General features: G+C 51.6%; 1 protein-coding gene across 1 annotated transcript in view; it reads right to left on the bottom strand.

Moving 5' to 3' along the window:
- The window catches only part of AGAP1 (ArfGAP with GTPase domain, ankyrin repeat and PH domain 1), a 506,008-nt gene extending 490,004 nt beyond the window's left edge, over window positions 1-16,004 (bottom strand). The window contains exon 1 of the mRNA XM_059393776.1: window positions 15,868-16,004. The gene's annotated coding sequence lies outside the window, so the exon portion shown is untranslated. The remainder of the gene's footprint in view (window positions 1-15,867) is intronic.
- Window positions 16,005-16,010: the final 6 nt, after the last annotated feature.

The raw sequence follows: 16,010 nt of genomic DNA, 5'->3' as shown, positions 1-16,010 counted from the left end.
AAAAATTAACTGCTTGCTAGCATCTCCATTATTAAAATGTCACATAATTCATGTGGCTTCGGTTTAAGAGCAGTACTTCCAACCAACTCAGATTAAAGGTGCTGCAGACTTTCTGAACTTGGGCGTCTTTTCAATGGCACACCATCTGGAAGTTGTCCCTGTCCCAGACCACAGACCTGCCACTGCAAGCAGCGAGCCTGCCACCGTGTCTCCTCCTTGTGCAACCAAAACCAGCACTCAGCATCCCAACATCACCAAACCTCAGCGACACAGTCAATATGATCTGCAGCTTTTCTTTTCTTTAAAACTTCAGCAATAGGTAAAACACTGGGTGTGGGTATGAGCTTCCAATCACCAACTAGAACCTGCAGGCCTTGGTCTGATGAGAGAGGCTTCCTCTCTGTTTCACTAAAACATCATGACTGTGACTCCCGAGTCTAAACCCTAAATTTGCCAGCTCCAAGGTGTGGGTGGATTCAGGCAAGGGCTCAAACCCTGGCTCTCAGGCTCCAGACCTGTAAAATGAGGGTCCTACCACATCTGTCCTAGGGAAACCTGGATAAAAGGACAGAAAGCATGTTTAAGCGCTCACCACGGGGTCCCACGCACAGCACACACTCAGGAAACAGCTGGAGCGGTTATGGGTTGTACCAAGTGAAGAAAAGGAAGAAACTGGGAGGGAGGGAGGGTGTTCCTGAAATGTTTCATAGAAATTTCTGGAATCCAGAGCAGGAGCAGCTGTCAGAGACGCCTCCAGGCAACAAACGGTGTCATTTACAAGGCAAACCTGCTGCCTGCCTGGCATCGGGAGCAGAACTATACCCCAGGCCCAAGAGGGACATCCCTGCATCAGCCTCTCCCTGGAGGTCTGCACCGCACAGGGCAATCTCAGGGAGCCGTTTCTGTCTTCTCTTCCTCAAAATGAACTCGTAGCTAAGGTCTGGGATGGAGCAACCGGGGAGGAGAGCGTGGAGGCCCCTGGGCCAGTTGGCTGCAGCGCTGGGCCTGGAACACGGGAGCACTCCAAACCCGCCCGACAGACTCCCAGCAGCTGTTCCCTCTGGGGCTTTCCAGGTACAGAAGCTCAGCATGGAAAAGGTCACAACTGATCACAAACAAATTCCCCAATGAAAGAGAGTCAGCCCAGCCCAAGTAGGACCTGGCCACCTGGGGCTTTAGAGAGAAAGAATCAGCAAGGGGCTGTTCCAGCTCCAGCTTCCCTCAGGCTCAGGGAAAAGGCCAGAAGCTGGCCTGAGATCACAGTGCTCGTAGAAAAACCATCAGAAGACATACTCTAGTCAACTGCATAAGCAGACGGCTAGGGTCTCGGTCTAACATGCTGTCCCTTCAGCCCCTTGCCCACCAGCCCTGCCTCCCCATCCCTGCAGAGTGTGGAGGGAGGAATGCAGCATGGACGTGGGTCAGCCTAAGCGTGAGGCCAACAGTAGTGGCCTGGAGGCTGGGTGGCCCTTCTCCTGGGGACGCAGCCTCTGACAGCCCCTCGTCAGGAGTGGTCCCAGCAGCATATTTTCAAACCAACAAAGAAACTCTTGGTCAAATAAACTCAGGTTTCTGATTACAATTCCTGTGTTTATGTCCAGAAAGCCCCAAAAAGGCAATACCATAGTCACTGTAGTTGAAGTCATGTTTTTCAAATATTGGAACCCAAGCTCCCAAAACCCCCGTATCTAACAGGAGTTATGTAACAAGAGCCAAGGTAACAGTAACCATGGAACATGGATCTTCCAAACACACGTTTCTGGAAAAGTTCACTGCAATTAGCTCTTACACGGTATCTTCCTACAGAATTCTTAGGCAGGGACTGTTTTCAGAAGCCACAGGTGGGTGCAGCAGGGTGAGGAACTGTTGTTCTCTGGTGTGAGAAGGTGCAGACGCCCCCCCCCCCCCCCCCATGCAGATGGTCCACGCATGTCTCCACTGCCCACCCTTCTGGGAACAAATCACGGCCAAGGCTGCCAGGCTGCTTTTGGGATAAACCGGGGGAAAGACATCCCCATGTGTCCACAAACACACACACCAGAGACAGAAAGAGAAGGGAGAGGGATGTCTGGGCGTCTGGAGAGGCCGACGGCCCTGGATCCCCGGGAAGCAGCATTTAAGATAAGGCCTCAGAAACAAGAGGCCTTTCAGTACTCAGGGGGAGCCAAGCTATAAGGAGAATTTGGGTTGCCTGTTACGGAAATGACCAGATGAACTGTACAGGCCAGTCTCTGGGGAACGCCCTCCTCCATGATAGCTCACGAACGAGGCTGGATCGCACTTTCATAAACTGCTGGAAGGGCCAAAGCATCGTGTCCCACCACAGAGGACACGTTCAAAAGCTAAGCTTTCCCACTTGGGGGGGGGGGGGGGGGGGTTTCCCCCCACCGGGGAAAGGAGGGGGGGGGGGGGGGGGGGGGGGGGTAGCTTTCCCACATCGTGAGAAAGGAAGGAGTGGGGAGAGAGGGAGGGGCATCGAGCCACCAACCTTTTCTTCAGAAACTCAACCCCTCACCGAGTGACAAAGAGGTGACAACCGAGACACATTCTGCCATAAATTCCCCTTAGCTCAAAGCCTGCTTGCCGTGAAGACAGGACTGCGACCAAATGGAAATTAAAGCCCGAGCTCTGCTAGAGATTTTGGACACACAGACCCATTCAAACTGAAATCTGGCAAAGAAACGAAGGTAGGTCCCTGAGCAAAGATGCTGGAAGTCCTGGGAAGGGGAGAGGAGAGTCCGACCCGCCAGCAGAAGCGGAGCCCACCCGGAGAGGACTCTGTGTGTAGAAGACCTGAGAGAGGATCCGGGAAGGAATCTGCTGACTCAGTAACACCCCCCCCCCCCCCAGGCCTTCCGGTCCAGCCAGCTCTGGGCAGGATGCGGGGAGCACTGCAGGGGGCAGATGAGGAGGAGGCTGGGGACTCTACCAGCCCACTGTGAAGTCACTGCTGGCTCAAGGACAACCCGGAAGACATGCCCCATTTGGGCCCAGTCTGGAGAACAGGAATTTGGGACCAATCGGGTTCTATAATTAACACTGTGATTAACACTGCAGAGACAAGAATCACACTGTAATTCAGCTCCCCATTCAGGGCCACGATGACTGCCATTCTGGAGGCTGCTCCCTCAAACTCGTGAACCAGCGAGGTGACTGAGAGCTTAATTAGACTTCTAGGATCTGCCTTAAAACCTGCCATATAAGTCATACACATAACAGACGTGTTCATCACACCGGCTGCTTTCAACACATGCCCATTACAATGACAATGACACACCATCACCAGGTTAGACAGCTGCACACCTGCTGTTTACTGTCTCTAAGTCTGGGGGACCAGAGTACTGCAGAGAGCTGGAGATTATCATCCACGAGGTTCTTCAGCACACACCTGCCCACGCTCAGGTGTCAGAAGGAAGCCTTCAAGAGATGCACCCATGTCGGTGCTACTTTTTCCATGGACCACATGGGTTACACACACACACACGCAATATGTTTCCTTCCCTTGACTGGACACTGCTCTACTGAGTGAGATTTCACTCTGTGACTTTGTTGGCGGAGGAGAATTATGGATAGAAACAATTCAACACAAGGCCCTAGGGCAATCGGGCCTCATCTGACCATCTCCTCCTCCCCCCACCCATCCCCACCTCTGCCAGACTTGGTCATTTTGGAGAATGAGGAGCAATGAAAGGGGCAGTTGTGGTGGTCACTTCAGAGACGGGGGAACCCTGAGATCAAAGTTCAACCCCTTCTAAATTGAAGGACCAAAGGGACATGTGTGTCCCAAGAATGCCATGGCAAGTCACGAGGCAGGACCCTGCCTCGGATCCCCAAGCAAGAGGTATCTGTCTGCTAGAGGCCACACAGAGTCACCATGGCTGTCAGCCTCCAGGACATCATTCCCCTTCCAGGAAACGATCACAATGTAACTTATTAAATAAGAAAATGCCTGTCTTCCATATCAACACATGGGCTCCTCCTAAAACCAAAGCCCTCTGTGCCATCCCATCCCCAAAACTACCAAGGACCGAAGAGGGGCTGCCCTCCCAAATACACCCCCTGAAATGGGGAATTCAAGTCAGAATTCAGTTCAAGTTTCCTTCTGGGTTCACATCTGAACTAAATCAACAGTAACAACAAAATGCTGTCCTTCCAGACCCCAAATTAAACCAACTCCCTGCAGAATGAGACCCCCTCACAAGCACCCACACTCAGCCCGTGCGTTGCCCCTCTCTGCCGGCACTGCACTTCGAACCAGATGCCCTAACACCCTGCCTAGCACCATTTCCAGTAATCCTTTGGATTCCAAGTCAAAATCAGATGAGCCTTGAAAAACTCTGAAATCTAGAGAAAATGCTAGATAACAATCCTCTGGCTGGATGGGGAGATACGCCGCAATGACAAGGAGAGAAGCAAGGCAAAGGGAACAGAACAGTTCCTCTAAACATTCTTTTAACTCTTCTGTGTGTTTGACAATTTTCATCACAAAACGCTGAAGAAAAGAAAGCCTCCTCAAGCTCAAGCTGGAGTTAATCTGCAAATTTTGTCTCTTAGTCACAAAATGCCTTGTTTGTATGGCTCCCAGGCCCTAGAATAGTACACTGCTCCCTCCCTAGGCAGACCCAGAAGGAGGTGCCTGAGACCCACAGGTGGGTGAGGGCTCCATCCACTCAGATGCGCAATTGCCTCTTACCACACTCTGCTCAACACAACACACCCCAGCATCAATGCTAGCAAGTGGAGGGGTGCCGATCTCCCCAGACGAGAGTACAGCTGTACCACTCTATGTCTTTTATCTCTAAGCAGGCAATCTGCAAAACTCTCAGTGCACAGCAACCTGCGTCCCATCAGAAGGAGAAGGTGGAATTCTAGAAGAACACAGGCTCTTAATTGGAACTCTGGAATTCTGAAGCACTTTCAGGACAAGTTGCCCTCCCAGCACCTCCAGGCCTCACCTGGCATGGGGGCAGGGCTGGGGGGGGGGGGGAGGCAACAAACCACATGCCACTGCGCATGATTTTAGCAGCACTCTGGTGATGTCTCCTAGCCAGCTGGGAACTTAGGGAAAGAGTGTAGGATTTGGGGAGTTTAAGCAGGGGGGAGGGGGGGGGGGGGGAGGAAAAGAAAAAACCTGTAGATTCAGACTGTGGATGAAAAGAGACAAGTAACTCTTTTATTCCCCAGCATGAGATGACCAGAAACGCAAACACAGACTGAGAAACCCCAGTAAAACTGTAATTTTCTAAGTGAAAAAATGGAAACTGACTTCTCTGCGTGAACACAGTGAGACATCTTTGGGCAAAGATGAGTTTTCCAAGGCCTCCTGATAGATGACAGAGTCCCCTGTCGACAACCCCCCACGACATTAGCTTTCTGCCTTTTGGGGCTCAAACAAGGCATCTTCCAGGAGCCCCCGGGCCTCTTCATGGCACCCTCGCTACCCCCCAGCTCACTACACACCTGGCCCAAAGCACAAACCTGTCTTGTTCACACCTGGCAAATGGCCCATTCACCTCTGTACTCCCAGCACTTGGCTCTACAAGTCTATGGATTCAAGCCATTAAGTGGAAACTACACACACCTAATAGACAGGAACAGCCACAGACTTGGGTAGAGAGCCCGACGTAAAGATGTAAGTTCAGGTTTAGCTCCAGACCGATACATCAGTCAAGCATCCCGGGGTATGCCCTCGGCACTGCTCTGAAAAAGGAACAGCTGGCCAAAAGACTCTGGTTGGACAAGCTAGACTTCAGGGGCCACCACAGTCCAGGGGCTATGAGCAACAACTCAATCATGTAAGCCCCTACCTGGGGCAGATTCAGCTCCTGGACAGATACACACCAGCCAGACTCCGGAGCAACTCTCGTCCACACACCTCGGACACCCATTTAAAGTCTGCAGGGTAGGAAGAGGCCACAATACATCCCGGATGCCTGCCTCTTGGCCTGCTCCAGAGACAGGGTGATTCCCTGATCTACATATGCAAATCAGCCCCACAGGACAGGGCCCTCTTCCACAAATCCCAGGTAACTGTCGCACATGGCCCCGTACACCCCCTGCCCAAACCCCCAGGACATCCATAGTTGGAATCCCTTCAACAAACCTCAAGGATCAAACCTCAGTCTCTCTTCTCCCCCACTCCATCCTGAGGCTCACAGGCCACATTGGTGGCCTGCACCTCCCTGACCATCTCCTGGGGCCTGTCTGTGCTCCCGCCTCCCCCCATAACAGCCTGGATGATGGTCCCGGTTTTGAGCCCTCCCCACCAGTCCCCATGATTGCAGCCACCAAGACCCCCTCTAGCCTGCAGGGCCACAGCTGAGCATCACAGTGCTCCCCTCCCCAAATGGAAATCCATAATCAATAGTTTCCTGCTCCCCAATAAAAGTGCTCCTGACCTGCTCTCTGGGAGAGCAGAGGCTCTTCTCCATCACCCAGGACTCCTTGAGTCTCTGTATGCTGAGGATCCATCCTGTTTGTTACCCACTAGCCGGAAAACCCTCCACTGGGAGTCCCACCCACCCTCCAAACTGGGTTAATCCCATTCCCTGCAAGGCAGCCCTGGCTTTCTCATGTAGCCTTGGAACTACTGTGGCCCCTTATCTCAGTTTGTATTCCTGTGGCCTCCTGAGCTAGATCTAAGGTGTGCTGGCAGAAGGCCTCGGGTCCCGCACATCTGCCTGCCCTCCCCCACCCCAGATTTTAAAAACTGCCCTTTGCCCCACTGTAGGTGCTTCATAAAACCTTGCCTATTGATTCTCACACTAGCTACTTCCATGCTAAGCTGGGACAATAAACACAGCCCTCCCACCCCCATCCCTCAAAATAAACATTTTCTTGTGTGAAGCCACTGGAGAAGCTCTCCCGCACGCACACACCCTCCCACCCTCATGAGCTCCCAGGTTTGGCCCCGGTCAGTGTGGCCTTTGTCGAGAGGATGGGCAGCTCCAGATCACCACAGAAGGAACAAAGAAAATAACCCCTTGAGAGTAACAGAGTTGGCAACACTTAGCTTTTTTTCTTTCCTGTCTTGCACATAATTGCTACAAACAACAGAAACTGAGGAGTGCTAATATGTAACTATAAGACCACAGAACAGCTTAGGCCCAGAGTAGAAAATGAGTTTCCATTCAAATGCCAACACAGATCCAAAGGTTACCTAACACCCAGGATGGGTGTGGTGAGATGGATCCTGGACTGGGCTGGGATCCTCCAGAATGAGTACCCCAACTGATTATTGATTTGCCAAGAGCCAGGGAGAGCCCAAAGGGGCCCATGCCGGCCTCAGGGGAACTGTGCCATCCACATTTTAAAGGAAAGTACTTCCTGGTGAAGGATTTCACTCACACAGCTTCTCTTTACAGAGCTGTAATTATTCATCTAACAAGGATTTAACAGTGCATAGAAAAATCCTAAAATCTAAGACAGTGCCGGAAATTTATTAGCCACTTAAATATTTGTTTATGAACAAACAAGGCAGAGAATTAAAATCAAAAGCAGAAGGCAGTCCCTAAGCCCCATGAACTAAACACTGAACAGCAATGAAAGGTCTCTTCAGACTGGTGCTGCCTACCGACCAGACAGACTGGTTTCATGGTTGGTTGTGTCCACACAGGTAACATCACACAGCCCCCCACTCCTAGGTACCTGATAGGAACCAAAAGACCAGTACGAGAATGTTCTCAGTGGCGCTGTTCGTAGCAGCCAGAAACAGGAAACCATGCAAATGCCCATCAGTGGGAGAACGCACCAATAAACCAAGGCAACCTCCTATAACTAAACTCAACCCAGAGCCCAGACGGGTCCTGGCTGTGCCGGCTGCCTTGTCTGTTCATCTGAATGCCGGTGACATACATGTGCTCAGTCCGTGAAAACCTCCTCCCTGATGACTCGGGCATCTTTCTGTAATAATGCTCTAGGTGAAAAAAGAGCTCAGACAAATTCAGGAGCTTAAAGTGGTCCCAGTCCCAGCAATCCCAAACTCAAAATAGTAACACATGGACAAGCAGAGACCCAGACCTGGTTGTTGAGCCTACAACTGAAACAATGCTCTTGTCCGTCTGAAATCAGGCTTACCAGCCTGCACTAATGGCAGCCGGGTCAGAACGGGAGAGGGAACCACACGTGACTGCGGCACCCCAGGTCCTCAAGAACCACCACGAAGGGTGGGTTGGCAGGCTTCAGCCAAGCACCCTCCCTGGAAGATAGGCCTGCTCTCCCCTCACGGAAAAGAACAACTGGAAACAAACAGCTGAATCTCAGGGCCATCAGCTCTCTCCAAATCAATTTCGTTTTCATTACAGAAACCAGGAAGTAACCAGCTCACCTGCAAGACCAAATCTTGCTAACGGCCACCATCCGTCCTCACGCAGAGGGCACGCTTCTGGTCTTGCACTTCAGAGGTAAAAACTCTGCCAGGAACCTAAAATGGGTCTTGTTTTGTCGCAGGCATTGATTAAAAAAAAAAAAATTTCTAATTTCTTCCTTTCATCATTATTGTTGGTATGTCCCTGTCAACTAAAACTCTTCAAACTCAAACTAAATTGACTTCCAAAAGACACTCTTCTCCCTTGAAGACTATTATCTGGGAACATGGGAACAGTGGCTTCGGTGAGGCTGTGTCCTAAGCTGGAAATCAACATGGTTCTATTTGCGGGAGCCTGTTGAATGTTGACATTTCTAAGACCAAACATAAATCAAAAGTGAACATGGCCGGTAATTATTTGAATTCTTCTCCCAGGACCATGAAAAGTGTTTCCCACCCTTAAAAAATGAAAAATAAAAAGCTGCTTCTAAACCACGATGCTAATGACAAGCAGACGGCATGAGCAGCTTTAAAGATGAGACAGTTGCTTGTGTAGAAACACTGTACAAATACTCCAACACTGCAGCCCAAAAAAAGACAATCCCCACCAAACAGCGGGAGAAGTGTGAAATTTGCAAATGAGGCCCTGGTTAAACAAAAACACCAATCTGTTCCCAGACAGCTCAGGGTGGCCACCTGTTCCGGGCTGGTGGCAAGTTCTGATTACCAGTGGAAGAAACAATATCTGAGGCCTGACACCCCCCTCTTGGGCCCGGGTCCCCACCCTGGAGCCTATATTTAGCCTGCTCTTTATGGAAAATGTTCCGACCTCGCACACAAACTATTTGGCTGGTTATTCAAAGGGTCCATTAACAACCTCTTCTGTGGGGGTGGCACTGTTCTCTTTCCCTCGCAACCCCCAGAGGCAACCAAGACACCACTTTCCGGCCTCAGGCAGTTGAGAGCTGGGGCCCAGGGAGGCTGGAGGGACCAGACTGGAACAACCCTGCTCCTGGGTGGGTCATCAGTGCATCTCGGGAAAGTCACTTCACTCGCAGCCCTGCATACGGGCTTCCCACTCCATAAAGCAAGAACCCACAATCCCTCTCAGCCCCTCAGAAGCACAGAACTCCTGGAAGAGGGGCCCACGGCGGCACATACAAAGCCTTGCCCTCATCCCCAGTCCCAAAATAACAGATGCTGCAGAGACTGCGGCTTAATTTCTGCAGAAGGCCTCCTCCTCAGAGAGAGGCACTTAACAAAGGGAAGGAATTATGCAGCTAAGCACCAGATCAGAACTCCGAACCCTGGATTTTAAAAATAACTAAGCCTGATCCGCTTTGCCAAACTCAATCACTTAAGCAAAGGACTCAGAGGATCTGCAGCGTAGAGAAGGGGGGTGGGAGGTGGGGGAACGGGTTTGTTTGAATGTTGAGAAACACGAGACAAGACCAAATCAGTAGTTAAAACAAGCCGGAGCGAGACTCACAAACTATAAACACCTGCAGGGTACACAGGGGGTAAAAAAAAAAACAAGAAGAAGAAGAAGAAGGATGCAAACTAAGGGATTTTAGTCTTAACCAAATAAAGTCTGGTTTGGAAAAACAAAACAAAACAAAACAACAACAACAAAAACAGAGGTGGCAGTGACAGGGCCCCAGAATTTGCTATGAAGTATCCTGCAGCTGCTCTAGTGGCTTCTCGGCTCTGAGTCACGTCCTTCGGGCTCCCCGTCGGCCCTCCCAGGCTGCTCATGACACGCAGCTCGCCTCCTTCACTGAAAGCCTCTTCCAGCTCCACACCCGCGATAACAAAACGTTATCCTCTGACGAATCACCCCGCCAACTGAAGTTTGACGAGCCCCTTCTAAATGCACAGGGGACTCCAAGAAGCTGCAAAAATCTCCAGAAGACTGAAAGGAAAGCAAACATCACAGCAGAGGGGCCTTTAAGCGGGAGCAGCTCCCTACAGGCTCCCCCAATCATGTCCACCCCCGTGTGACTGCCTCCCTCACGGGCACTCAGCATCATGGATGTAGCCTGAACAGTGACGTGAACCTGTTCGGACCTGGATTTAGATCCCTTCTCCATGATGCCTAAGTTGTGTGGCCTTAATGAACTCCCGAGCGACCGGCCCTCACCTGTCACCTGCACGTAAGAATGCGTGCCCACCAGCGGGCCCAGAGAGGTCCTGCCCGCAGGAGCTCCTCCACCCACAGCAACACTTCTCAGAGAGTGGTCCCTGGACCAGCAGCTCTGGCAGCCTCTGGAAACTCATTCGAAAAACACATTCTTGGACCCCACTCCGGACCTACAGAGCTAGGAACTTGGGAGTTGGGGGCCAGCAGTCTGCTTCCCTCCATGTCATCCAACTGCACTTGAACTTGGGGAACCACGGCTCTCAGTGTTACAGTGAAGATACATCACGTCAGTCTTCGCTGGAAAGTCAATCACACCCAACATAAAGGAACACCCTCTCTGTGCAAAGCGCCTGGTGGAAAAGGGCTCTCAGATTCATCAAGCAGTCTTCCCTTCTCCTACACCCGCTAAAGAAGCCTCATTTCCACCCCAAACACATGGTGTTTAGTTTCCACCCAGGCTGAAACCCATCAGATCCAAAAGGTGCCCAGCCCTAACATCTGTACCCTCCTAACAAGTTTCAAAACGCCCTCAACTTCTGCCAGGGGATAAACGCTATTTATATTACCAATGAGGAGCAAAGAGACTCAAACTCCAGAGAAAAGGTTAGTCCCTCTGGCAAGTGAGCCGGTCAACAAACAATTCCTGGGCCTCCTCCAGACATGTCACACTGAATCGCTGAGGACATTTAAAAAAATGAACAGATCCTTATTTCTGTCCTCAGAAAGCTCCCAGTCCTGCAGGCTAGAGAGGAGTCGAAGGACAGGGAGCGGGCAGGCCGAAACTGTGCCTGGGAGAGGTATGGGAAGATGCTGCCGTCAGCCAGGCCAGAAGGGACGTCTCGACGGGAAGGTATGAACTTTAACCTGGAAGCAAGGAACGGCCAACTGAGAATTACTTCCAAGGAAGAAAGTGCAACATTTGTATCAATAACTAGAAGGCCCCATAACTGCACCTTCCAATTAAACCTGAAATATATAAATGCAGGCGATACTGGCAAAGAAAAATCATGCTCATCCATGGCAGGAAGAAGGTACTTGTTCCCTAGACACATACACAGGCAACAACCAGATTGAATAATGTCCTATATGAAAACCAACTCTTACAAGCTCGCCACGGTGAGCAGCTTTACAGAAAAACAACACCCGCAGCTACCAGCAGCACTGTCAGACCCTTCCTGGCAGGGGAAAGGCAGGCTGTGCTGGGGACCGCGGCGCTTCCAGCCTGCGGAGACTATGAATGACCAGGAGCTCTGCTCTGGCTCGTAAGGAGCTGCGGAGCCAGCACCCAGGTCAGTCCAGCCCGCGGCCAGCTCTGACAAGTCTCCTCCATGTTCAGGACCCCAGCGGTGGCATCAAGATCCTAGGATCACCGCAGGATGAACTCAGACGATGCAGGGTAAGCACTTAGCACTCCACTGTCCGCAGATGCTCCACAGTGCAGCTGGATCACAGCATTTAAGTGGCCCCTTACCCCACCTTCCCAGGTCCCCTGGTGCAGGGGCTCAGCCCAAGCACCCCTCCTCCCCACTCCATCGAAGTGCCCTTTCCAGAGACTGCCAGGCAGAGCTCTCTGGCTGAGGACTGCGACTGCGCTCTCCTGCCTTTCTCTCCAGAGGAAGCTGCACAAACCACCAGTGGGGCTGGCAGGAAGCCTGATCGGCCACCTGGGAAAGGGGGGGTGGTGTGGAGGCCTAAAAGCTGGTTGGGGGCTCAGCCATCACCCCAGCAAGTGAGCCCTCTGTGCTGCTATTCCCACCACAGTGCGACTGCTGGCAAACTGAATTACACTGTGCAGTCGCCAACAGAGACATGAGCCCTAAGAGAAGAGCAAATTTAACAAGAAAGGCAGCTGACTTCGTTTACCTCAGACCCATCCACCCCAGACAGATTTTTTTTTTAAAGAGAACCAAAGGGGGGAACCCAGACAAGCTCTCCACACCAGAAGCAGCGGATCCTGCCCTTGTGTCTGGGTCTGGAGAACATCCGTGCCACCCAGCTACATTTCAGAGCATGCCACACCCCTGTGGGACACCCCAGAAATCTGACCAGGACAATCTGAAAACAGTAGGCAATGCTTCCTTAGAATCCAGAGATTTAGGAGAAAAAAATGAATCTCTCAAAGTCTAAAATAAAAATTTGAAAAATAAAAAACTTTTTGACAAGTTATTATTTTAAAACAAAAACAAAATCACATTTCCCATGCCTGCGAACAGGGTCCACAGACCCATTCTTATTTGGAACTCTCAGTGAACTCTTTCAAATAAGATAGACACAATTCAGCCCATCACCAAGAGATTTTCCAATCCAGACCCACTTACAATCACTTTGAAATGAGCTTTGAAAAGATGTTGGCCAAACAAGGCCACTCCTCACACCAACAGTAAAAACTCTTGAAAACACCAAAAAATAGAAAAATTTTAAATAAATTATGGCAGAGCCAAATGCCGGATTGTTATGCCAAAATAAGAAATTATATCTCCAAAACTGTCTATATCACTGAAAAGTACTCACAATATGTTAACCGAGAAACTCTGTAAATAGGAATCCAACTTTGTACATGTACTCACAGAAGCAGGGGAAGACGAGCTAGATAGCCTCTGAAATGCAGACTGTTTTCTGTTTGGTGGGACAAATGATTTTTAAACAACTATCTGCCCTGATGTGCACAGGCTTTCCTGATAGCAGATGGTTCTGTTTTAAAATTCAGAAAGACTTCTACTTGGCCGCTGTGTCATCCTGACTTGCAAGGTGCTAATACTCTAGGCAGATGCCCACGTCCAGCCCTGGGCTCCTCCAAATGACGCCTGCAGCTTCCGGGCCCCACGGCCACACTCTTGGGCTCCGTATGCGTGAATAACCCACGCACTACACAATCACGCAAAATTGCTTCTGCACAGTGTTCTTTTCGTAGCAAAAATGTCCCCCTGCCACAATCGAGCAATCCTCTCAATTTCCAAAACATCAACAATACAGACATAAATCACAGCCATATCTTAAAATCAGCACAGAGGGAGAGGACATTTCATTATCATGGATGAACTTACCTTTCGTTGGAAGGGGCAGTGTAAGGTGCTTTAGACTTGACCCTCTGCTTTAGACCAGACTTGGAATGACCTCAGTCAAATGTTCAGGAGGTCATTATCCCTCCCTGAACTGCCATTCTTCACGACAGGAAGATAATGAATCTGGCCCACATTCTCACAGGGCTGGTACAGACACACAATGAGATGATGAATGCAAGAGTATTTCTGCTAAAGTTCTATACAAATGAAAGGAGATATGACTGCTCACAGTAAAGCGAAGAACAGAAACATATGAGAATGGTTCTTAAGCTTCATTAACAACCACACACAACACAGACATTCCTTTTTCTAACAGAAAAATAATAGCATCAAAGTCCCAAATAGGATTCATATTCAGTGATTCTGAGTCTTATTAAAAATGACAAGGATTCCAGCCAAGAAAGGGCTTAACTTGTCACACGGTAAAGGCAGACATCAAGCTACCAAAAACCTTCACCTAGAAACCATATAACATCTTTTTTTAAGAGAGAAAGAAAAGAAAAGAAAAATGTAACCACAGCCTCTTGCTAGAAAGTCAGACTGCTTTGCTGGAAGTGCGTGAGACCCCAGAGCTGGGCTTCCCAAATGAGAAATGAGAACGAGGCGTCAGGAACCACACTCAACGAGAGGTCCCTGCACAGCCATGAGGGGCTCTCAGCCAAGGCAACCAACACTTGCCACTAGCTTTTCAAGTGTTTCATCAGACTTCTATGGATACAACCAGAGAGCTGCAAAGAGACAAGGGAAGCAGGCACAGCGTCCCTCTCACTCTGACCACAACCAAGCCGATGCCCAGGCCCTGGAGGAACCTTCGTGCAACATCACACGGCCATCAGCAGATGCGTGCAGCTCCCACGGCCTCCCACAGGTCTCATCAGAGGTACACGGGGACTCTCCAGCTCTCAAGGAATCTGGAAGCATCTTAAATTGCCAACAAGGCAGCCACGTGCTCTGACAGCCAGGTCCCACACAGGCTGGAGCTCTGCTCCGATCCTCCCAGGGAATCAGCAGGTCCCCTGTGGATGCAGTCGGCCAATCGGCAGGCAGCCGGGCCGGGACATGGTTCAAGTCCATCGCGCTGCCAAATGCCAAGAGGATCAGCACCACAGCACCCACCCTCCCCACCTAAACTGGCTAAGTGTCAAACCAAGACGCTCTGGGGTTAGTAGTTCGGACTGCATGATGCCAAAGCAAAGCCTTCCTGTGGCCGATGCCGTCACAGATGGAGGGGAGCTGGGTGACTGCCTGTACCCAGGCTTTTGGACAAACTCCTGCCAGGCCTTGGAACATTCTCAATGTTCCTCAACAGCGGCCCCAGTGGCGTCTGGTTAGGACAGTTGTAGCATGGCCCACCCACAGGCCTTGTACCACCTCTGGTCAACAGAGAGGAAAAACTGCTGACTGAGTGTTGGCTGGAGTCGAACACCACAGCCCATACTGACATCCCACCTTGTCCCCGCAGCGGATCTCGGTGGGGCCAAATGGAAGGACCAAGGAGACAACCAGAAACCCACTAGCAGAGAGGTAAGAGCCACTCATAATCCCAAGAGAATACAGGCCCAAGAGAGGCGAACTCTGAAGCACCTCTCCAGCAGGGTCACAGCCGCGCTGGACAAACTGGAAGGGGGTGGCCTCTGGCCTGTGAAAATGAGACCCTGAGGCTGAGGGACCCCCTCCTCTCCTGGTAGGAAAGACTCTACTTCTAATCTGGCCCCAGACTTTTGGTAGAAAACACTCTAGGGAGACGAGCCTTTGCACTGAGGCAGGTGGACAGGCACGAGGACACGACACAGCCTGCAGCCCCGGCTGGCTGTCTGCACGGGCTCCGTGAAGCTGTCTCCACCGGGCTCCCTGAATTGGGCAAAGACGAGAAGGGGGTGGCCCTGCCCCACCTAAGCACTCTGGTCAGGGCCCCCAGCCCAGCAGCTGCACTTCCCCAAACCTCTTCAACATCTAGCAAGACGCCCAGCCCTGGCCTGGTAACCTGTCACGGGTCCGGTGGCACCAACCCTGCCAGCAGTCCCCGGGGATCGGCTCGGTCCGGTCAGTAGGGCGGCCCGGGACGCGGCAGCATCGAGCCACCTTCGCACAAGAGAGACTCCACTGCCCATGATCAAATTAACGCTGCCCGCCCATCTTCCCCCGGAGAGCTGGCGGCGCCCTCGGCCTCCCCCTCCGCCGTCGCCCGGCCTTGCAGGACATGAAGCACCGCAAAGCTCCCTCCGCGGGGCAGCCGCGTGCCACGGCCCCGCGCGTGTGTACACACGCACGCACAGACACGCGCGCGCGCGCACCCCGCCGCGCCGGGGGCGCCCGTTCCCCCGCGCTTTCCAGAAGCCCCGCGGCGGCCCGGCCCTCACCTTCGATGGCGATGACGTGCTCCCGGATCTGGTTCTGCAGCACCGGCTCCTCCACGCGCTCCAGCAGCTCGTAGATGGAGTAGATGTTGGGGTGGACCGACTCGAAGCGCTGGATCTCGGCCCGGATGGCAGCCGAGTTGGCC

Source organism: Mustela nigripes, chromosome 3 (genome assembly GCF_022355385.1).
Source record: "Mustela nigripes isolate SB6536 chromosome 3, MUSNIG.SB6536, whole genome shotgun sequence".
NCBI classification, from domain to species: Eukaryota; Metazoa; Chordata; class Mammalia; order Carnivora; family Mustelidae; genus Mustela; species Mustela nigripes.
Note: the sequence above shows the minus strand (reverse complement) of the source record. Positions and strands in the feature narration are given on the sequence as shown.